The sequence below is a fragment of the Phodopus roborovskii genome, unplaced genomic scaffold (genome assembly GCF_943737965.1).
Source record: "Phodopus roborovskii unplaced genomic scaffold, PHOROB, whole genome shotgun sequence".
Classification (NCBI taxonomy): domain Eukaryota; kingdom Metazoa; phylum Chordata; class Mammalia; order Rodentia; family Cricetidae; genus Phodopus; species Phodopus roborovskii.
Window position 1 is genome coordinate 39,594,747 of NW_026125281.1, and position 23,789 is coordinate 39,618,535.

The 23,789-nt window shown below is 37.9% G+C and overlaps 1 protein-coding gene across 1 annotated transcript in view; it reads left to right on the plus strand.

Annotated features, from left to right (window-relative positions):
• Cntn5 (contactin 5) overlaps positions 1-23,789 on the plus strand; it is a 635,441-nt gene that overhangs the window by 126,626 nt on the left and 485,026 nt on the right. The gene's annotated exons all lie outside the window — the stretch shown is intronic.

Below are 23,789 nucleotides of genomic sequence, written 5' to 3' on the forward strand. Positions count from 1 at the left end.
TCTGCCTTATAAGGCTGGGGTGAAACAGGTTGATTGGCTAAGCTTTGCTGGGGAACCTCCTGGACTCGGGCTTAGGTTATTACTTACGGTGGGATAGCTCCTTGTCTAAGGTGGAGACACATTCCAGCCCTTCAGTATCATTTTCTCTTGGATAGGACAGTGCCAACACTACAAACCTTTCCTTTTGTCTCAGGGGCCTTGTTACTCCGCATGTACATACGCTAAGGTAAACGAACAGGATTTTTCTTCTCAACAGTCCTGAGGCATTAGTAGGGAGAATCCTCTGAAAGTTGTAGGAGAAATCTAATGTGTGTCTGTGAAATTTTTGATGGAATGTGAGATAACAGATAATAACAAAATATTATATATAATTATACAAATATAATATAATAATATAATTATATGTATACTTATATATGTGTGTACTATGGAATAAATAATTATAGTATTATATATATATATATATATATATATATATATATATATATGATTATGAATACACACACACACACATTTTTTTTTCTCCAGTACTGAGTGCAAAACATAGGGGTTTGTGCATGCTAGTCAAGCATTACACCTCTAGGGGTATTTTTTCAGTTTGTATTGTTCAGACAGGCCTCATGCTTCTTTCTTCAGCCTTCTCTAGTTCTGGGAGTACAGGCCTGGACCACAAGTTGTACTGCATAAAAGCATTTTCCTTAACGTTGGTGGTAAGTATAGTAGAAAGCCTGCCCTCAGTGCTAGAATGAAAGAGAGGCTGATACCTCATAGGGAGACAATAGATTGAACTAGCAGGCAGCAGTGACCACATGACAGATGCTCTCTCTATGCACTTTATGTTAAACTTTAGAAATAATCATCTCTGCTTTCTAACAAGTAATGTTTAAAGAAGAACCAAAAGCGATGTTAATGTCTCATCTTCATAGATGCAATTTGTAAGTCTATTCAGGGAATGCCTTGCATAGACCAATATGTCCATTCAGGGTTTTCTTTTAAGAGGGTGCAGAGAAGTATGAGCGTTCTGTATTAACAGAATGCCATCCCTCTCCAACCAATTTTCAATGTCGTGACAGTTTTTTATTTAAAAAAATATGTACTTTTATACTAAATTTTGTGAATTCCATCTTTCAAGGCAAGAGCTATAACTATTTTATTAGGAACATCATTGAAAGAGGTAAGTAATGATACATTGTTAAACATATGAGGAGTCTGATGTTATGAGAAGACAGGATGTTAATGAGTAAAAATAGTTTTAAGAGTGTTTTGAAACTGATAAAATCCTGAAACTATTATTAATCTGGACAGATGGTGATTTGGCATTCATAGCTTGCATAAGCAGATTTTTAAGATTTATTTTATCTTTTCTTTCATGTGTTGGTGTTTTGCCTGTGTGCATATCTATGTACCATGTATGTATGTGGAGGCCAGCGGACAGGGCCAGATCTCTATTTAATTGTTAGCCCCCATGTAAGTCCTGGAACCACACAGGTCCTCTGCAAGAACAAGTTGTCTTACAGCAGAGCCATTTTTCTAGCACCTTCCACAGTTTTAGTAATAATTTAATGGGATACAAATACATTAAGTAGAATATTAGGAATCTATATGCCTTCAGAGAAACCAAGATAGCAGCTATGTAAAGGAAACATCAGTGAGTCAAAACCCTGCTCTTTTAACACACCTTCCTGCTGGTCCCTAAGAATAGAACCTCTTACTTATTTCGTTTTCAAAATAGGAATTTGTGGGGGGGGGGAAGATTTTTGAGAAAGAATGGCTCCTGAGATTGGGGATTGTACACACACATCACCCTGTGAAGACTAAATATGGTTTCACTTAGATGTTATTTTACTAGCCAATATATCAGGTGAACATCATGTGGACAGTGTATTTAAATATTATTTAGGCATGAGGTTCACTTCAGGCTTAGAGTCAAGCTTAAGTACCACAACTCTAGTAAACTCAGGTGAATCAAATGAGTTATAATCAAGACAGTCATTAAATCAGCAAAACCAAGCACATTTTAAGACCAGCATTGCTAATTATAATGTATAAGTGTACTTGAAGCAGCCAGGCTTGTCAAAGCCAACCTGCAGCCAAGTGTGTCAAAGTTTACCTTGCAGGAGGCAGGTAGTTTTTTAAAAAGAAGTGGATCCTGCCCTTGTTGCCAAGGATACTGTTTCTCCTTCAGTGGCAGCTTCAGTGATGGGGACCTTAAGAGGTCAGAGCTGGTTGGTGGTTTGAACACTCTAAACCATGACCCCAGGGAGAGTAAGAACACAGCTCACCTTAAAAGAGAATGAGTGGCCATCACTTGCTGAGATCAGAGTGGATGGCTTATTTCTAAGGCAAGTGTTAGTGAAAACAAATTGAAGGATGAACCTGATGTATTGGAATGGCACCCATCAAAGTCTACATCAATCAGAAGAGGAAAGGAAGAAACATGATTACACACACACACACACACACACACACACACACACACACACACACACACACACAAATTGAAGTTATTAGAATTATGCTGCTAACAGTTTACTCTCCAATTCATCTTACTATCTCAAGACTAAGTTCTAGGTTTCATCAACCCATATCTTCAATAGGGAATGTTAATATTAACAGGGTATAAGGATGATTTGGGGAAATTCAAAGTGAGATACCCTCTGCTCCCCACTCACTCTCATGCTCCCCAGAGTCTCTCTTGCAGTGGAGAGACGGGTCCCTTGTAACTTGATGGAAACCACAGATGAAAGACTACATGTCTGCTTAAACTTCCTCATTGATGGTTTTGCTTTAGGTTCTGAGTTTTGCTTGATATTACCTCTTTCCTATTAATAAAGGAGCATGATAATCATAATGTGTTCCTCAGCAATAGAAAGTAAAGAGGCCGCATCAAAAACAGTCATCTAATCAATTAAGTGTGTCGTTTTTACATGAGTATGTCACCAGAAACCCAGTCATTGACCACAACAGTAGAATTCTGAGGTGTGGCACAACCACTGCTTCACAGGAGAAGATGACAATACTCAAGTGTCACACAGACATTTAGAGTCACGCTCTGAACTCTTGATCACGGGATGCATCAAACTGTTGGTAATGTCCTCAAAACACAAAGGCTTCTGCCTTAGACTCCAAATCCTCATTGTGAGCCAACAAACTTCCTTTGATGGAGTGACTTGCCAGAAATAATAATATTATGTGTAAACTTGAAAAACTGATGTAAAACAGAGGCAGCTATGGCTCCATGCCCTCCCTACTCAACGATGCACTAGAATGTGAAATTCTGGACCTTAGCTAAAATCCTCCTCCCTACAAGTTCTTCCACAAGCACCAGGTCTCAGACCGGTATCCCTGTCGCCTATGCTTTGACTTCTACAAGTTGGCCACAAGCCACTTGCACAATTGTTGAAGGCTAGGGGTTGGTGTTAACCAACATTTGGATTTTATTAGGCAAGAAAAACAATAGCAAGTGGACAATGGATTTATAAAGGGTGTGTTTCAAGAATCATTACATTCCTATTTTAGTTACATACAACATATACTGCCACATTTTCTACAATTAATTCTAGCACCTTCTACAAAAAAACAAATGAATTAGTAATGGCGACATAAAAGTTTCAGTCTTTATACTAGAGATGAAATTCACAATATTATATGAAAGTAATCGTCTAAACTTGAAAAGGAGTGGGTACATCCAGCCTTAGGTGGAACTAATTTATCAAGTTGCAAAATGCTCTGAACAATTTATATGCCTACACTTTTGTCCTTATAAAAAGAAAAATTGTTTGCACTATCCTATAGTACACACACACATGCGTGCACAGGAACATGGGCATATGCACACGTAGCACACAGAGCCCTTCAAAGTCTAACTCAAGTGTTGCTTTCACTGCAAGTCCTTATTGTCTGAGCAAACAAATCTATAGCAGTGACTAAAGACATCATTCATGCTTTCTGTCCTCCTGCAACCCTCAAGCTACACTCCAGTTAAGGGATGATTACAATCCAAAGTGCAATACAAATGTTACATTAGTAATGATGAAAATTGACATTATAGCCATGAAGGCATGCAACACCTTACTTCTGTCCAGTGGAATTGGAAACTAGGATATGAAGTGCTTACTTCAGGGAGCTGAAAACCTATTGGCACATTTAAATTACATTAAGCACTCATGGATATGATCAAATGCCTAACAAAAATAACATTAATCAAAGAGGACTAACTTTGGCTCAGGGTCTAAGGTACAGCTGATCATGGCAGCAGGAGTATGATATATCTGGTCACATGATATCTACAGCCATGAAGCTGGGTGACAAATGCTGTTGCTCAGCCAACTATCTTTTACGTTCAGTCAAGGATCCACTTGCATTTAGCATGGGTCTTTCCAACCTAATTAATCTACTCTGTGTAATCCCTCACACACATGCCCAGGGACTTGTCACCTAGGTGTTCCCAGACTCCGTCAAGTTGATGATCAACTTCATTTTCCTATAGTTATGAAATTAACCACCATACTGACAGTATTCTATGTCTATATTGAATCTATTACCTCTAAAATACACAGCAAAGTTTTTACAAAATTCATCTAAGCATAACTTGGGTTATGAACTTTGGGTTCTCTCCAAGTTAACTGTACTTTATAATTTTGTGAAACATGACTCACTCTGCTTGAAACTGGTATAATTCCAAACTTCACTCTGCAAAATCAAGATATTGAGGTTAGAACAAAAATAGGATTGTATTTCCTTTTAAGGTGAACCTTTCCCACATTTTAACATCCATAAAACCAGATGTCTCAAAAACAGTTCTAATTGTTCGATACTGTATTTTTACATTTCAAAATGCCTGAAATGGAAGAGCATAATGAAATACACTAATATTTTCATTATTGCCTACAGATATATTTGTGAATATTGTACATAAAACTAATTGTAAATATAAGTGCCTAAAATATTATTAGAAAATATAGAATGTACCATAAGATCATAGACAAAATCACTTTGGGATAGAAGTTGGAAGGGAGGTTGAAGTTCCTTTGGTTTGGTAAATGGATGTCCTCTGTTACAGTTTTGGCTCTACATTCCCACCACAAATTTGTATTCTGAAATCCTAACTGCAGTACTTCAGAAATGCGATGGAATTTGATGTCAAAAGATTTAACTACGTTGTATGCAAAACTGAGGTCATCAATGTGTTTACTAAACTAGTCTAGCTGGTATGCTTCGTGGAAAAACATATCTGAATACAGAAGTATGGAAGCCTCATTATCTGGTTGATCATGTTCAAGGTGAGCATTCTTTAAAAAAACCAAATGTGACATACCTTTAATTTGGAACTGTAGGAGTCTTAGAAAGCAAATGCCAAATGCCTGTGGTCAAATTCCAACATCTGTGATATTTCATTGTAACAGTCCTAGGAATGTAACACAGATGATCCAAAGAATACCTGGACAAGCTCATGTACAATTCATATCAGTTAGTCAGGATATTTGGATAACAAAATTATAGCAGTATTCACAGTACAAAATGTCATCTGAAAATGGTAAATTATAAGGAAAATAAACATAAATATGTATGTGTATGCATGCATGAGTGTGTCTGTGTCTGTGTCTGTGTGTGGGTGTGTGTACGTGTGTGTAACCTACAATGTGGAAAATATGCTTAGTTAAGAAGTGAAAATGAGAACGGAGGCTGGAGAGACAGGGAAGAGTCATGGAACTTGAACATTTGCGGGGAAAGAAATGGCCTGCATGCCATGAACTATACGGTAGAGTCAGTCATGTTCCCAGCCTTCACCTCTGTCATGGGTAAATGACTAGAATCATCTGTCCCCTAAATATGACACAGACTTGGGGATCAGTGGTGTATCATGCGTGTGTTCGTGTGTGTGGATAATGGGCTGGCTTAGAAGGCAGCCTATTATAAAAGCTGAGCAAATGCAGGTCCTCTGGGCTCCTTCATCCTCTCAAGGTTTCCCTTATCATCTCCTCTCTGTACTGCTTCTGTTGAGTTATATTTCACTCTCTTTAAATGTGTCTCCACTTATTTATTTATTCAATCATTTACTTTACATCCAGACCACAATTTCCCCACCCTCCTCTCACCCCATTCCCTCTCTCCACCTCCACTCGGCCTTTCTCACAATCTATTCCTACTCTGTTTCTGTTCATAAAGGGCCAGGCCTCCCAAGGGTATCAGCAAAGCATGGCTTTTCCAGTTGTGGTAAGACTAACCCCGCGCATTTTTGTCTGACCATCCTTACACATTACAGCATTGTTATTCCTCCATAGAGCAGCAAACATTTCTTTCAAGGCTTAACGTTTAAAAGTTCACAAAAATCAACACAAAGTCAAAAGTTACCTTTCTGAAAATCTTTGAGCAGTACTTAAGTCAAGATGGTTCTTTTCAGTGAGTGGTGAAACTCACAGAACTCAAGTTATTAAGCATATATACACATATAATACATATGTATATATACATATACATATGAAGAATGTATGAACATGTGTACATACACAATACAACACAGTATACAGATAAATGTAGTGTGTGTGTATGCGTGTGTGTGTATGTTGTGTGTGTGTGTGTTTGTGGGAGAGAGAGAGAGAGAGAGAGAGAGAGAGACCTAGATTTAGTTTTGAGATGAACAATGAAGGGAGAGAATGAAGACTATGAAGTTCCACATCAAAACAGAATGTCCCTTGAGAGAATTATTTACATCTCCAGATTTGCATTTACACAATCTTAAACAAAGATCAAGGAAATATAGATTGGAAGACATAAATATTAAAATACCCATTCATTTTGGATGAACAAATAAATAAAACACAACTCCCCAGAAGACTCTAGGATTCCATTTGACTTGAGCTTATATCTTCTTATTAAAGATGATGGGTTGAAATGGACTGGGGTGGGGGATTAGAGCTAAGCTCTTCCAGTTTGTCTGCATAAGACCTCCCCCTACTGGGTGAAGTTGAGTTTGTTGCCCTAGCCAGTGAGTAGGGTGATTTAAGATTTTTAATTTCTCTTTTTGATTAAATTAAGAGACTTCTGTCGCTGTGTATCCATTTCATTAAATGGTCTTCATACATCAGTTCATTAAAAAAATGTGGAAGTAAAGCACATGGAAACACTAGGTCCAGGTGGGGCACTTAAATGTCACCATTCAGCCCACCTGTGGGGTTGTGGGATTTAAATGCGACAGTGACATTTATTAAAGTTTTCTCACACTGGAAAGATCTTCAGAGAAAAATTCTAATCATACAGCAAACGTTCTTTTCAAAAAATAAAGACAGCATTTTCTCTTTTCTGTTTTTTGTTCTTAACTATGTATGTAAGATGGAGGAACAACTTTATGAATTTTCTTCAGCAAAGGAGGAAAGAAATAGAAGGAAAGGGAAGTGAAAGGTGGAAAAAGTTAATATGCATTGGGTTTGAAGTCAGTGCTAGAATAGTGTATGATGAACTCACCCTTTTTGGCATAGCTATTTTCAATTTATGAGTTAAGGCTTAATATATAATGAAAATTAGATTTATTTCTGATTTTGAGAAAACAAAAAGACAGGAGTCCATTTTGTGGGGTGAAAGGCAATAAGGTTGAGATGTTTCTGTGCCCAGAACCCTCTGGTCCTAGAGAGAGCTGTGTAAATTAGTCCTGTCATTTCAGCAGACCTGAGCTGGAATTCAGCATCCTCCTGTGCCCTCAGCAGCCACCCAAGCATCCGCCAACCATACCTAAACAGACACAGCACTCGGTGTGCTTGCTGCAGCATGTCTGGAGACCTGGGACTTCACATAGCAGCAGAGGTTCACAGGACATACAGCACATGTTGCTGAGTTCCAGCTCCTCCCCCTTCTTTTTCCTCCTTTTCTTCTTTTCCCTCTTCTTCAACAGGGTCTTGCTCTGTAGCCCAAATAGGGCCCAAACTTGTACTCTTTCGACTTAATTTTTCCCAGTGCTAGGATTACAGGTGTATGCAACCATGGTCAGCTTTAATGTTTCATCCTTATAAGTAGTGATGTTTACTGTTAATAATAAATAGTCTACATGACTCTTCTCTAAGAAAAGTCAACAGGTTGTAAAGACAGTGTTCTTGCTGCCTAGTAGGACATGAGGTGTTTCTGAATCCTTTTGTTTTCTGTCAACTTACAGTACGTTGTTGACTTAATCCTTTTACCTGTTCATGTTGTACCCACTTTATTTAATTCAGCCTAAATTCCACATTTAAAAACATATTTTATCCCAAGGTATTCTTTGTCTTTGTAATTCTGATAGAACATTACTGCTTAGAATTACATAGTGTAGTATCTGACTAAATTACTGTCCATTTTGTTCTGCGGGAGTTTGATGGTTTACATATTATTTGACTAGCAATTGAAACATTTGGAGAAATAAAGATAGAAGAGCGCATTAAAGCTCTCAGAAAGAAACAGAAATAATACATGAAGATAGGAAGAAAGAGATACTGATTTTGTGTAATCATGGAGTCTGGTAAAAAAAAGTCTGAAGCTGGAGCTGAAATTGTATCCTGAGTCTAATGTCTGCAAACTTAACATTGGAAATTTACAAAGGAGATTTCAGTCCTGAACAGAATTAACTTGATGCCTTAAAATAGCTAAATAAAGCATCCATATTATAATGGGTAATATTCAATAAGATCAGTAACATGGTAATAATATGCAATATGGTTCAAATGACCCAAAGTCTAACTTGAAGATTATTATAGAGAAAGAAGTGAATGGGGAGAATACACCCAAATATGGAAGAAGCATTGTAGAATGTTAATAAATTAATCATAGTGAAACTCAGTGTACTGGATGAAAATCAAAATGAAAATAAATAAAACTCATGGAAGACACTAATTTTTGTATGTTAGAAATTAACACTAAATGCTAAGAATATGTTTTCCTTTTATTAGGCAAATGAGGTAATGTCTTCATTCAACTCAGTCGGTTATTTTATCTTTATCTTTTGTATTTCTTTATTAAAATTTGGTTTCGATGATGTGTGTGTTTTTGGTGTATGTATCTGTATATGAAAGTTCACATATGTCATTTTACGAGTATGAGGATCAGGGGACAATCCTCAGGGGCCATTTCTCCTTTTCTGCCTCATGATGTGGCTTGCTACTAATTGATTCCTACAGAAATTTTGGCCCCCAAGTTTTCAGGATATTCTCTTATCTACATCCCCATCTCATTGTAGGAGTACTGGAATTATAGACACATAGGGACAGATCCAGCCATTATGTGGTTTCTAGGCAATCCCAAATGAGGTTATGAGGTTGCATAGCAAGGGCTTTTAACCTGATGAGCCATGTCCCATGAATTCTGTCTTATATTTCTCAGAGTTGTTCAGGAACTTTCCTCTCATTCACAAGCCATTTGGAGATATATATATATATAAAGATAACACAGGGCATAGAAGAACACTTGAATGAACAGAGGCTACCCAAGATTTGCCTGAATTCACTTTAGGAAAGCCAAGTCAACATGTTATTTGTGTCAGTCTTTACCTTATCTATATGAGTAAACAGATATTCTTATTCTTATTAAAATAGAAGTATCTTTATGCCTATTTAGTGAACTTGGCCACTGGGAGATAAGTTTGCTCTAAACCTTACCCATCAGGTGATTTCCCACCTACAGTTAATTCACAGCTTAAACATAAAGCCCTTCCAAAGCTTCCTACATTTTGTTTTACTCAATTTAGAAAATTTCATTAAATAAGAACCTACTGGCTTTATCTACCTTAAGGCAGGTTAAGTATTTCCTTTTCATTGCATTTATCCATTGTCTCTTGATGCTATGTGGCTATCTGAAATTAGAGGATGTTATACATCCTGTTAGATGACTTTGCAAAAATGTGCCCAGAAATTTAAAGCAGTAGCTAAAGTTCATCATTTATAAGTCAGGGTGAAAATATTTTGAAGATTGTAATCTATAAAAGACAATTTAATTATTAAATGTTATAGACAGAAAATATAAGATAGGCTCATTGTTAAGCCAGGATACATTAACTAGCAATTCAACTACTCTTTTCTTTTTTATTTTATATAACAAAGTCCAATTAAATGAAAACAAACATTTATATACAATATTTGGGAATTTGGGTGTCGTTCTTTCCAAACTACTTCCTGCTGGTAAGGGGCGCTGTCATGGGGGATTCGAAGAAGATTCAGAAATCCTGGCTATAGTCTGTAAGGCTGCTTTGTCCAGCTGTTTTGAATGTAGGATCACCTGGTACTCTGTTTCAGGCAGTCTGGCATGATCAAACCATATTAGTCTGGAAGGAATCCACATCTTTTCATTTTCTGTGGAAACAAAAATAGAAATCCTTTTCCCGGTAACTTGTCCTTCAACTTAAATTTTGGAGTCAAAGCATTTCTTTTTAAATTTAATTTATTATCAACTACTCTTTTCAAAGAACTATGTTGAGAATTTGATGAAGAATCCAAGTACACACATGATGTTGGGGGAGGGAAAAGCTTAGGATACATTGATCTAAGTTATTAGAGCTTATGCTTTCTGCTGTGAAATGCAGAATTATTGATTTACATGTAAACACCTTCTCTCTATTTCTGGAGAAGGTTCAAAATGGGAGTTATACTATGTATTGTTAGCATCCCATATAAGCTTTTATCTAATGCAATGGTAAATATGAAAAAAGAAATTCTGCTTTAATAGCAAAAAATGGATTTAGTATTGTAAATTCACTCAATATTTTTGGGTATTTGTTAATTGTGAGTGGGATTATTGGGGTTAAAAAGAGTTGTGATAGAAAGACAGAGGAAGAAGTTCTTGAGACTTTTGTAGCTCTAGAAAATCATATTTTGACCACAGTTCCTGAGAATATAATGCAAAACATTAGTGGTTAAGTAAGGTTGTATAACAGAGCTACAACTGTGATACAATAAGAAGTGCAAGCTAAGGGAGGCCTAGAATCAGTTGTTCAGACTAAACTGTATTCTTTCCTGATATCATGCATGGTTGTGGACCCCGCATGTATGTCTCTGGCACAGTTTTGGAACTGTGGGTATGTTGATCATAGCGCCAGTCACTATTTCTGACCTGTGCTGACAAACAGACTTAACAAGAAACATAAGTCATTCTGCTTTCCCGAAACCAGTTTTCCTAAGAGTACCTCCCTTGTTGCAAACTTTCAGTTTTCTTGTGTATATAAATTCACACAATCCAAAGGGGAAAAAAAAATGAGCATTGAGAACTGAGAGTGTTGTGTAAAGATTTAACTATGTAAAGGTGTGTTGCATATTTTTGTAGATATTATTATTTTTATTTTATATAACCAAGTCCATTTAAATGAAAGCAACATTTATAGAAAATATTTGGGAATTTGGGCCTTGTTCTTTCCAAACTACTTCCTGCTGGTAAGAGGCGCTGTCATAGGGGATTCCAAGAAGATTCAGAAATCTTGGCTGTAGTCTGTCAGGATGCTTTGTCCAGCTGTTTTGAATTTAGGATCACCTGGTACTCTGTTTCAGGTGGTCTGGCTTGATCAAACCACATTAGTCTGGAAGGAATCCACATCTTTTCATTTTCTGTGGAAACAAAAATAGAAATCCTTTTCCCCAGTAACTTGTCCTTGAACTTAAATTTTGGAATCAAAGCATTTTTTTTAATTTAATTTATTTTTTACATGTTGATCCCAGTTCCCTCTCCAGCCCTCATAACCTCCCTTCCTCCTTCCCTTCCTCCTACCTTCCTTCCCTCCCTTTTACTCTATCTGCCCTCTCACATGCACACTACCCACCATCCCGTCCCCCCACCCCAATTCCATATGTTGGGGAAGGTCATCTAGTAGGGGTCATGTAGGTCTGACAGATCATGTGAAGTAGGGACTAGGGCTTCTCTCCTTTCTCTAGATTAAGGCAGTTATCACTCCATGGGGGATGTATTCGCAAAGTCCTTTTGTGCACCAGGGATACACCTGGCTCCACTGTCTGAGGTCTCTTAGACTGCTCAGTCCTTCTGGCTGAAACCCATATTCAGGGGGGCCTGAGTCACTCCCTTGCTGGCTTCCCAGCTATCAGTCTGGTGGCCTGTTAGCTCCTCCTTGTTCAGGTAAGCTTTCTCTATGGGTTTCTGCTGCCTGGTCTTGTCCTCTCCTTCTGCATCTGAGTTCTACTTCGACTCAGTGTTTATGTATGGGTGTTTGCTCCTGTTTCCAACAGGCATTAGTTGTGGGCTCCATGGATAAGTTAGTTGTTGATCTCACTCTCTAGGAAGGGCATTTATGATAGCCTTTTCACAGAAGCTCATATTGTTAGTTGGCAGCAGTCTTGTAGTTCTCTCGAACTTTCTTTGTGTTCAATTTTATATTCAAACCAATATTGGCTCCCTATTTTATGTTCTTTCTCTCTGTCTCTGTCTCTGTCTCTGTCTCTCTCTCTCTCTCTCTCTCTCTCTCTCTCTCTGTCTGTCTCTCCCTCTCTTTCCTGTTTTCTATTCCTAACCAGGCTAAATCTTCCTGGTCACACATGTTTTCCTTTCCTCCCCCTCATTTTCTCCTACTTCTCTCTCCATTCGCTGCCCCCCCACTTCCCCTGAGCTCTGGGGGACTTGTCCATTACCAGTTCTGTGAGGGACTTTATATGAATCTCTTAGAATACACCTTGTATCCTAGTTCCTCTGGTGGTTTGAATTACAGGCTGGTGATCCTTTGATCTAGGTCTAAAATCCATATATATGAGTGAGTACATACTGTGTTCCTCTTTTTGTGACTGGGTTACCTCATTCAGGATGGTTTCTTCAAGTGCCATCCACTTGCCTGCGAATTTCAAGATACCATTATTTTTTTCTGCAGAGTAGTATTCCATTGTGTAGATGTGCCACATCTTCATTAACCATTCTTCAATTGAGGGGCATCTAGGTTGCTTCCAGGTTCTTGCTATTACAAATAGTGCTGCTATGAACATAGTTGAACAGATGTCTTTGTTGCATGGATGTGAATCCTTTGGGTATATGCCTAAGAGTGGGATTGCTGGGTCCTGTGGTAAACTAATTCACATTTTCCTGAGGAACTGCCATACTGATCTCCAAAATGGCTGTATGAGTTTACACTCCCACCAGCAGTGGAGGAGTGTTCCCATTTCTCCATATCCTCTCCAACATGAGTCATCATTCGTGTTTCTAATTTTAGCCATTCTGGCAAGAGTAAGATGGTATCTCAAAGTTGTTTTGATTTGCATTTCCCTGATAGCTAGGGATGTGGAGTATGTTCTTAAGTGTCTTTCAGCCTTTTTGATTTCCTCTATTGAGAATTCTTTCTTCAGTACTGTAAACCACTTTTTAATAGGGTTATTTGGTGTTTTGTTGAATAGTTTCTTGAGTTCTTTGTATATTTTTAGATCAGCCCTTTGTCAGATATAGGATTGGTGAAAATCTTTTCCCAGTCTGTGGGCTGCCGTTTGGTCTTGTCTACTGTGTCCTTTGCCTTATAGAAGCTTCTAAGTTTGAAGAGGTCCCATTTATTAATTGTTTCTCTCAGTGTCTGGGCCCCTGGAGTTATGTTCAGGAAGCGGTCTCAAATTTGTTCAAAGGTTCCTCCTACTTTCTCTTCTAAGAGGTTCAATGTGGCTGGATTGATGTTGAGGTATTTGATCCATTTGTACTTGAGTTTTGTGCATGGTAATGGACATGAATCTATCTGCAGTCTTCTACACACACTCATCCAATTGTGCCAGCACCATTTGTTGAAGATGCTGTCCTCGCCCCATTGTATAATTTTAGCTGTTTTGTAGAAAATCAGGTGTTCATAGGTGTGTGGGTTAATATCAGGATTTTCAATTCGATTCCATTGGTCTACCTGTCTAATTTCATGCCAATACCAGGCTGTTGTCAGAACTATAGCTCTGTAGTAGAGCTTAAAGTCAGGAATGGTGATGCCTCCTGAAGTTCTTTTACTGTATAGGGTTGTTTTTTGCTATCCTGGTTCTTTTGTTTTTCCATATAAAGTTGATTATTATCCTTTCAAGGTCGGTGAAGAATTGTGGTGGGATTTTAATGGGGATTGCATTGAATCTGTAGATTGCTTTTGGCAAGATTGCCATTTTACTATGTTTATCCTACCTATCCAAGAGCATGGGAGATCTTTCCATTTTCTGGTATCTTCTTTAATTTCTTTCTTTAGAGCCACAAAGATCTTGTTATATAGGTCTTTTATTTGTTTGTTAAGTGTTATACCAAGACACTTTATGTTGCTTGTTGCAATTGTAAAGGGTGATGTTTCTCTGATTTCTTTCTCTGTCTCTTTGTCGTCTGAAAAAAGTAGGGCTACTGATTTTTTTTTTGAGTTTATCTTGTATCCTGCTAGTTTGCTGAAGGTGTTTATCAGCTGTAGACATTCCCTGGTAGAGTTTATTGGGTCGCTTATGTAAACTATCATAACATCTGCAAATAGAGACTATTTGACTTCTTCCTTTCCAATTTGGATCCCTTTGATTTCCTTTTGTTGTCTTATAGCATTACCTAGAACTTCTTTTATGATATTGAAGAGATATGGAGAGAGAGGCCAGCCTTGTCTTGTTCCGTTTTTTAGAGGAATTGGCTTAAGTTTCTCTCCATTCAGTTTGATGATGGCAGTTGGTTTGCTGTATATTGCTCTTATTATGTTTAGGTATGTTCCTGTTATCCCTGACCTCTCCAAGACCTTCATCATAAAAGGGTGTTGAATTTTGTCAAATGCTTTTTCTGAATCTAGGGAGATAATCACATGGTTTTTCTTTTTCTGATTGTTTATATGGTGGATCACGTTGATAGATTTTCATATGTTAAACCATCCCTGCATTCCAGCGAACAAGCCTACTTGGTCATGTTGGATGATTTCTCTGATGTATTCTTAAATTCGGTTTGCCGGTATTTTATTGAGTATTTTTGCATTGAAGTTCATCTGGGATAAAGGTCTGTAGTTTTCTTTCTTAGTTGTGTCTTAGTGAGGCTTGGGTACCAAGGTTATTGTGGCCTCATAAAAAGAGTTTGGCAATGAACCTTCTGTTTCTATCTTGTGGAGCAGTTTGAGGATTGTGGTATTAGTTCTTCCTTGAATGTCTGGTAGAATTCTGCATTAAATCCATCTGGCCCTGGACTTTTTTTGGTTGGAAGGCTTTCGATGACTGCTACTATTTCATTGCGGGTTATGTGTCTATTTAAGTTGTTTGTCTGTTCTTGATTTAATTTTGGTAAGTGATAGCTATCCAGAAATTTGTCCATTTCCTTTGAATTTTCAATTTTTGTGGAATACAGATTTTCAAAGTATGACCTGAAAATTGTCTGGATTTCCTCTTTGTTTGTTGTTACGTTCCCCTTTTCATTTCTGATTTTATTAATTTGCATGTACTCTCTCTGCTTTTCCATTAATTTGGATAAAGGTTTGTCTATCTTGTTGATTTTCTCAAAAAACCATCTCTTCGTTGCATTGATTTTTTTTGTATTGTTTTCCTGGTTTCTATTTTGTTGATTTCAGACCTCAAGTTGATTATTTCCTGGCATCTACTCCTAAGGGGTGAATTCGCTTCTCTCTGTTCTAAGGCTTTCAGTTGTGCTGTTAATTCTCTTATGTGACTACCCTCTGTTTTCTTCATATGGGCACTTAGTGCAATGAACTTCCCCCACATAGTACTGCCTTCAAGGTGTCCCATAAGTTTGGGTATGTTGGGTCCTCATTCTCATTGAATATTAGAAAGTCCTTAATTTCTTTCTTTATTTCTTCTTTGACCCAGGAGTGGTGCAACTGCACATTGTTCAGTTTCTATGAGTTTGAAGGTTTTCTGCTATTTGTGTTGTTGAATTCCAAATTTAAAGCATGGTTGTCCGATAAGACACAGGGGACTATTCCTATTCTCTTGCATCTGTTGAGGTTTGTTATGTTACCTAGTATGTGGTCGATTTTAGAGAAGCTTCCATGTGGAGCAGAGAAGAAGCTATATTCTTTTGTCTTTGGATGGAATGTTCTATAGATGTCTGTTATCCCCAGTTGAGATATAACTTCTTTTTTTTTCTTTGTTTAGTTTCTGATTTGTGGTCCTGTCTAGTGTTGAGAGTGGTGTATTGAAGTCTCCTACTATAAGTGTGTGAGGATTTATATGATCTTTGTGTTTTAGTAGTATTTCTTTTACGAATGTGGGTAACGTTGTATTAGGGGCATAGATGTTCAGAACTGAGACTTTATGTTGATGGATTTCTCCTGCGATGAATATGAAATCACTGCCTTCATCTCTTTTGACTAATTTGGGTTTGAAGTCTAACTTGTTAGATATTAGGATAGCTATGCCTGCTTGCTTCTTATTTCCATTTGATTGGAAAATCTTTTCCCAACCCTTTACCCTGAGGTAATGTCTATCTTTGAAGCTTAGATGTGTTTCTTGTATGCAGCAGAAGGATGGATTTTGTCTTTGTATCCATTGTGTTAGCCTGTGTCTTTTTATAGATGAGTTAAGACCATTAATGTTGAGGGTGATTGTTGATGCTTGTTTGATTTAGGTTGGTTGTTGGCAGTGGTATTGTGAATATATTAGTTCTGCTTTACCCTTGGTTTCTGGTGTAGTTGTATTTCCCCTACCCTTTGCAAGAATTTCTACAGGTCTTGGTTCGCTCTCTGGAGGAATGACCCATACCTCCAGCCTTCATTCCTGATTTGTCTGTGTCTTTTGTCATTCTGATTGGATTAGATTGCTTTAGTTTCCCACTGACTTCAATCACAGCACATGGAAGCACCAAGAGATGCCCTAAAGGATCTCCTGCAATTTAGAAGTGAACTTTCTTGCCTCCATTGTGGACAGGCAAACCAATTACCCCATGGTGATCTGTATCAGTCACACCCCTGCTAGTACTGTTATTCCTTTCTTTTGCCTATTGGAAGCCCAAAGTGGCCAGAGGATAGTCTGAGCTTCTAATTCAATAGAATGTTTATTGTGGTTCCTGGCAGGAGTGCCACCCCCCACAACAACTTCCAGAACAAAAATTTCTAGTCTAGCAGAACTTAAGGTTGTGGGAACAGGAAGCAAATTATTCCCTAATGGGTCATTAGGGGTGATAGTGAATGAAACTATTCACTTTACCACCCTTTGCTTCCTGGACCAATGGATCCTGGCTATGGAAAACTGCACCATATATTAGCTGCTGATTTATAACATATATTGCCTTCTAGGAATCTCTGACACAGCCCTCCAGCTGCCGCCACCTTTTGTCACTATAACTGTTTCCTTCCCACCACCAAGAAAGAATCACTGAACCTACATATGTGTTTCTTCCTTTGTGGTGGGAGAGGCCTGGTCTAATAATCTATCCTTCACTTTAGAAGGAGTATTTGTGCATGCCTCACACGACTGGACTCCTATGAATTTCACTGAAGTAAAGGTCCTCAAAGTCTGTTTGAATTTATTTCCCATGCTCTGACATGCATATGTATTACAATGAGTTCAATATAGTTGTTTCCCCCTGCCTACTTGGTCCAATCAGCAAAATGTCATCAGTATAGTGTGCTAATGTGGTATTTCATGGAAGAGACAGATGATACAGATCACTTCTAAGTTATGACACAGGACTGGAGACCTAATATATCCTTGAGGGAAAGTTGTAAAGGTATATTGTTGGTCTTGCCAACTAAATGATAATTGCTTCTGGTGGTCCTTATGGGCAAGTCCTGAGAAAAATGCATTAGCTAGATAAATAACTGCACACCATGTAGCATTATTTGTGTTAATCTGCTCAAGTGAGGATACCGCATCTGATACAACAACTACAGTCAAAGTTGAGATCTGATTGAGTTTTTGATAGTCAACAATCATCTCCATGATCCATCTGTCTTCTGCAATGGGCAGATAATGGAGTTAAAGGGAGATATTGTGAGAACCACCACCTTTCATGCCCTTGTAGTGGCACTAATTAATTCAACTCCTACAGGGATATGATAAGGTTTTTGATTCACTATTTTCTTTGATAGAGGAAACTCTAAGACATAATGGTTCTCACTCCACAGTTTAGGAAACCAATGTGAGAAGTCTGCCAACCTCTAAGCATATCTCTGCCTAATACACATTCTGGAACTGGGAAAATAACCACAGAATGAGTTTGGGAAACATCTAGACTTACTATGAATTAGAGTTCAGCCAAAAGCCCATGAAATAACCTTTCCATCATAAGCCCCTACTTTAACTGAAGGGCCTCTCCCGGAATCAGCATCAATTCAGAACCAGTATCCAATAGATCCCAGAACGTCTGATTGTTTCCTTCCCACCAGTCTACAGTTACGCTTGTTAAAACAAAAGATATATGTATATATATATATATATATATATATATATATATATATATATGTCCCCTTGGGGAGGACTGGAGAAATCCTACAGTAAAACTTTTAGGTATTTATCAAGATACTGACTCAGGAGAATATGGCTGTGCCTTCATTCAAGGGGTTTTGGAAACTGCTTCACAGTCAGCCTGTGCTGACCATTATAGGTCAGGCCATTAAAGACATTGCTTTGTCTGAGCTGCCTACCTCAATAACTACAATCACCTTGCCTTTGGTAATTCAGTGTTGCCACCTGCTGCCTCAGGCTCAATTACACTCATTGCATTTAATTCAACCAGCTGAGCAGCAGCATCTCCAACCTTAAGGTTTGGCATAAGGATAAGGATAAGGGTAACACCAAAACTCTTCCAATGTGCTGGTGTCCCTACTCACCATTTTCCATCTTATATGATTAGTGAATGTAAGGTGTATGGTTTTTTTTTTGTTCGCCGCCTGTTTTTGTTTTGCCACCACGCCAGCCCCAAATAATACACAGAGACTCTGTATTTGATACAATACTGTTGGCCCGGTTACTTGTTTTTTATCAGCTAGCTCTGTCTTAATTATTAACCCATTTTTGCTGATCTATGTATTTCTCTTACCGGGGAGCTGGCAGCATACTGTTTTCTTTAGACTCTCCATCTTCTCCTCCTTCCTACTTCCTATTTTCTCCTTGTCTCCTAGTCCCTCCTATCTTCCTTTTCTATTGGCCAACAGTGCTTTATTATTAACCAGTATGAGAAACATATACAGAATGACATCTCCCATCAAGTGAAGGGTGTGTTTCTGGGCCTTTCCATTGTGGGGGATTGGGTTTTACATTGTATTCACTCTAGCATTGCTATTTCCCCATCGTAAAATTTATTTAACACTAAGCCAAGGTCTATCAGGCATCCCCAGCTCCTTTTCAGTAGGCCATCTATTGACAAATATGTCAGCCAACGATTTAAACAAATATTAGACACCTTTTTCAATGATATGAACTTCTACTTTAAATCTAGAATTTCTACACAAAGGACTCATATCAATCAACTCAACCTGATCTAGTTTTATGTTCCTTCCACCTTCATCCCACAAATATTTCCCAGACTTCTGCTTGAATAAATTAGTCAACTCATCAGGCTCTTTAGTAGTGTAGTATACCTTACCATGGTACACTTTCTCTATGTCCCCTCTGGGAACCTGCTTAGTCTAGAGTCTGGTTACAAAGCTGGAGGCAACTCCTGGTGGGCCCTGAGAGATATCAATATTCTCTTTCCTGGCATCTCCTTCAGAGAAAGTCACTGCTGGTTTAGCAGATCATAAAAAATAAATTTCCTCAGACTTAGTTGACAAAGGAAGAATTTCAGGATGATGAGGGTGGTAGTACATTCTCTGCTGAAGGTGGAGAGGCTCCTTCCTCAGTTGAGATAAGCTCTCGAGAATCTGAGGGTCCAAAGTTCTCAGTTCCAATAAAGTTCTCCCACTCACCCCCATCCCACACTACAGGATGTAATTCTTTATCACTTAATGCCCTTACTTTAATCACCAACACCCTCTTGAGCTGGGACTTGAGTTTTTAATATAGTTCAGCCAACCTATAATGAGGGTTTTGGTTTTATTTTATGTAACTCAAGCTCTGCGGCTACTGGAAAGAAGATTCTCTTCCAGGGCATAGTTAGAAACCTTTAGACTGTTTATGGGCTTCTGTAGTCTCAATTTTATCACCAAGTCATTGTTGTACACTATTCTGGAATGAGAGAAGTTGGTAAATTTTACCACATAGCTCATCTTTATCCTTTGTAAATTTATTCAGAGATGTGAAGAGCAGCTTAGCAGTATCATTTTCCGTATTTTTCCACAGACTATCAAAGTTTTATATTAAGTCATGAAATCCATTGCCCCTCATAGTTGCTGAGTCAGAATAATCAAACACATTCATCTCCTGGAGTTTCTATAATAGTTCACATCATAGGCTTTTAGTGCTCTGAGCTTCAGTACTTGTAGATGTTGGTGAATAGAAAAGCCTATTCCAGATACTTAAACGATTCTTCCTCACATTTCTGCTGCTCTAGAACAATTTCTGATCTCAAAAACTGCATTAATAAATATTCTCTGTAAATAACAATGTATAGAATTAATCCCATATACTATATATATATATATATATATATATGAAATATATTTGTGAGATTCACACACACGTGTGCATGTGTGAAGGGAACTTATTTCAGTGATTTACAGGCTGCATTCTTCTAATCCAACAATGGCTGGCTGTGAATGGTTAGTCCAATAACATTTCTAGCAAGGCATGCGCAAGCATGCAAAGAACAAAACCTGCTTCTTCTATGTCTCTAAATAGCTTTCCAACAGAAAGTGTGGCACATACTTACGGTGTGTCTTTCCACCTGAAGATGCAGATTAAAAGACACGTGGTTTCCTACATCAAAGGTCTGGATTCAAAGTGGATCTTCCTGCTTCAAGTTAAGCAAAAATCCCTCAGTGTTTTGTGCTCCCCATTTTTGGATTTTAGTTAATTCCATATGTGGTAAAACTGACCACCAAGAACAGCCATCACACAGTCCTTGTGTGGAAACAGGGCACAGGGAAGACAGTATTTCCTTTGGAGCCATTAACATGCATAGTCACACGTAGACACTAACCCTACCTGGAGAAAGGGCAAGACTTAAGCACAGAAGGACACAGGAAAAATAAGAACAGGCGACTGACCTGCCAGTGGTAAAACTGTTTTACCACCTTAGATTTTAACTTTATGGGAGACCTCTTTTTTAGCTGTCCATTCCTTCATTTCCCTTACAATTCAATTTCACAATTACACAGATCAATCCTTCTGGGTAGCTGATGGATTGCCAACATCGATCCTGTATGGGGTAGGTAAGAAGGAAAAAAAAATGCCTGCACACTTCGCTCAGCATTTCAGCAAGTTTCTTCCATTAAGTGTTTATATTGGCAGATGTAAAATGTGTTTCGTTGGCTTGGAAATGTTTCCCTGGTGAAAGTGCATTGTTGGGCATCTCCTTGCTCAACCTTCTAAATGTTTTAATTAGGACAGTTGTAGCACAGAATTGAGGAAAAATTGCACCTGTCTAACTGACTCTAGAGAAAGAAACCAAAGCTTCCCTGAGGTCAGTGTAAAATGCCTTTATATGTCTCTTACCTCACAAATATCAACAAGTATTTCTGGCCTGAACTTGTTTTCTGTTCTTTTGTAAAAGCTTCAATATCTACCTAGGTGGCTATATTGGCATTAGTAGTTGATGTTGAGATCTTTATCTCAAGATAAGAATGGAGGGAATTAGGCTGAGCAGATTTTGCTTTGCTAACCAGTACAATTGTCCTGGGAAGCAGCTTTCTCTTAAGACCAATTCCTGCCAGTTGATAGAACTTTCTATATTAGAAACAAGGGATAATTTCTTTAATACTGTGGGTATGAAAAGGGACCCACACCACAGATTTCAATCTTTGCTGTTCTTTTTGATGCCAATATCTGTGAATCTTGCCTGTGCACCATAAACCATTCCCTTTCTTTAGTACACATTCATAAAGAATCAATGGAACCAAGTTATGCACAGGGGACACAAAAGATGTGAGGACCCTGCTTGTGAGATTTGCAAACAAGAAAGGCAGTCAGCCAAGGGAGATGCACATTGGAAGACAAGAATTTGTTCAATGCACAACTCCAACCGCTGGAACAAAGAGATGCGATGGATTCCTTCACTCTGAGGGGGTAAAAACAATGAAGACAAGGATCTTTGAGGTTCAGAGCTTCAGCTCCTTTAAAATCTAATATAGGGAATGATGTGTGTGTGTGTGTGTGTGTGTGTGTGTGTGGTTCAGGGTAGAATGCATGACTAGTGTGTGCAGGGACTTGAGTTGGGTGCTGATGTCAATCCATCATAAAATGTCATCAGTACCGGCTTCAATATATACATTTTATTCATTATATCATTTGTCCATCAGTGTTTGCTAGCATGGTGTCAGGAGCCTGTCTTCCCTGCGCTTTCAGCCAAGAGTTTCACAGTTTCATGACATAAATCTCTGATCTGCCTTAGTAGATTGCTCTTTGTATTGGGAAACATGTGTCTGACATTTTTTTTTTCTCTATGTGAAGATGTCCGTTTTTTCCTAACACAGTTTTCTAAAGACTATATCTTCTCTGTCCTGTCCTCCAGGAACATTTGCTGATGACTCATTAGCCGCAGTTGTGCAGATTTATTTCTGGGATCTAGTCTATCACTCGACATGACTCATTTTAATGCTGGCCTCAGGATACATGGGCAACCACAGTTTGTTATGTACTATGACGTCTTGATATTTCAAGCTTTGTTCTTTCTTCTCAAAATTGGCTTTCCAATAAGGGGTTTTTTTTTTTTTATTTTGTGTAGATTTCAGTACTTTTTATTTCAGTAAACAACATCATTGGGTATTTTTTAAAATAGGATTTGAAGGTTTTTTTTTTTTTTTTGTTAATGATGCTTTAGGAAATACAAATATTTTGACAAATTTAAGTCCTCTAATTCATGGCATTAGGAATCTTTCTAGCTATGATGTCTTTCTTCCTAATTCCTTCATTAGAGTCTTACATAGTTTTCAGCACACAGATTGTTTCATCTCTTTCATTAGTTTATTTCTGAATATTTTGTTTTAATTTTGGGTTAGTGGGAATGATATGTTACTCTCTGTCTGTCTCTCTCTCTCTCTCTCTCTCTGTCTGTCTTTCTCTCAGTTGTTGATAAATATAAAATTACTACTTAATGTTGTACATTAACTTTGCATCATGAAATACTGACAAGATAAATAAAAGTGATGGGAATGGACAGAACTCTCTTATTCCTGATCTCTAATGGAATGCTTTCTGAACAAGATACTTCCTATTGTCATGTACACTATTTTAGGGGAGTACATTATTTTCTTATTTTATATTTGTAGCAGTCCTTACTTTACCTTACTTTGTAAATGGATAGTAGCTACACAGAAAGTACTTAGATAGACTTGTTATTAAATGACTCGAGGAGAATACCTGATACTGAACTCACCCAAAATCACCAATTTTAATATATTTCATTTTGCCTTTCTTAGGATGTTCCTAGTTTGAGACTAGCTCTAATAAAATTCTATAAACCACTTGCAAAAATAGAAAAGGTTATGTGTTGATTGTTGAGTGAGTACATTAAGTAAAGGAGCTTACTTTTACTTAATAAGCAGGGGGACCAGTGTTTAGATTCCCAGAGCTCATGGATAGGCTTGACAGCCCTCCTGCCATCCCATAATATAGAAAGCAGAAATGAAGAATTCTTGCCGCAAGCAGAACAGCCTGACTAGCTGACATGGAGATCAGTAGCAGATTCACTGAGAGACCCCAGTGAATTTTTCCAACTGTGTCAAAAAGAAATGTTCCCTATATTCTTAATTCAACACATGTTTGCTATGAAACAAGTCATAGTAATTACTTATTAATTTAGTTTACAAAGGGCATCATTGCTAGCCA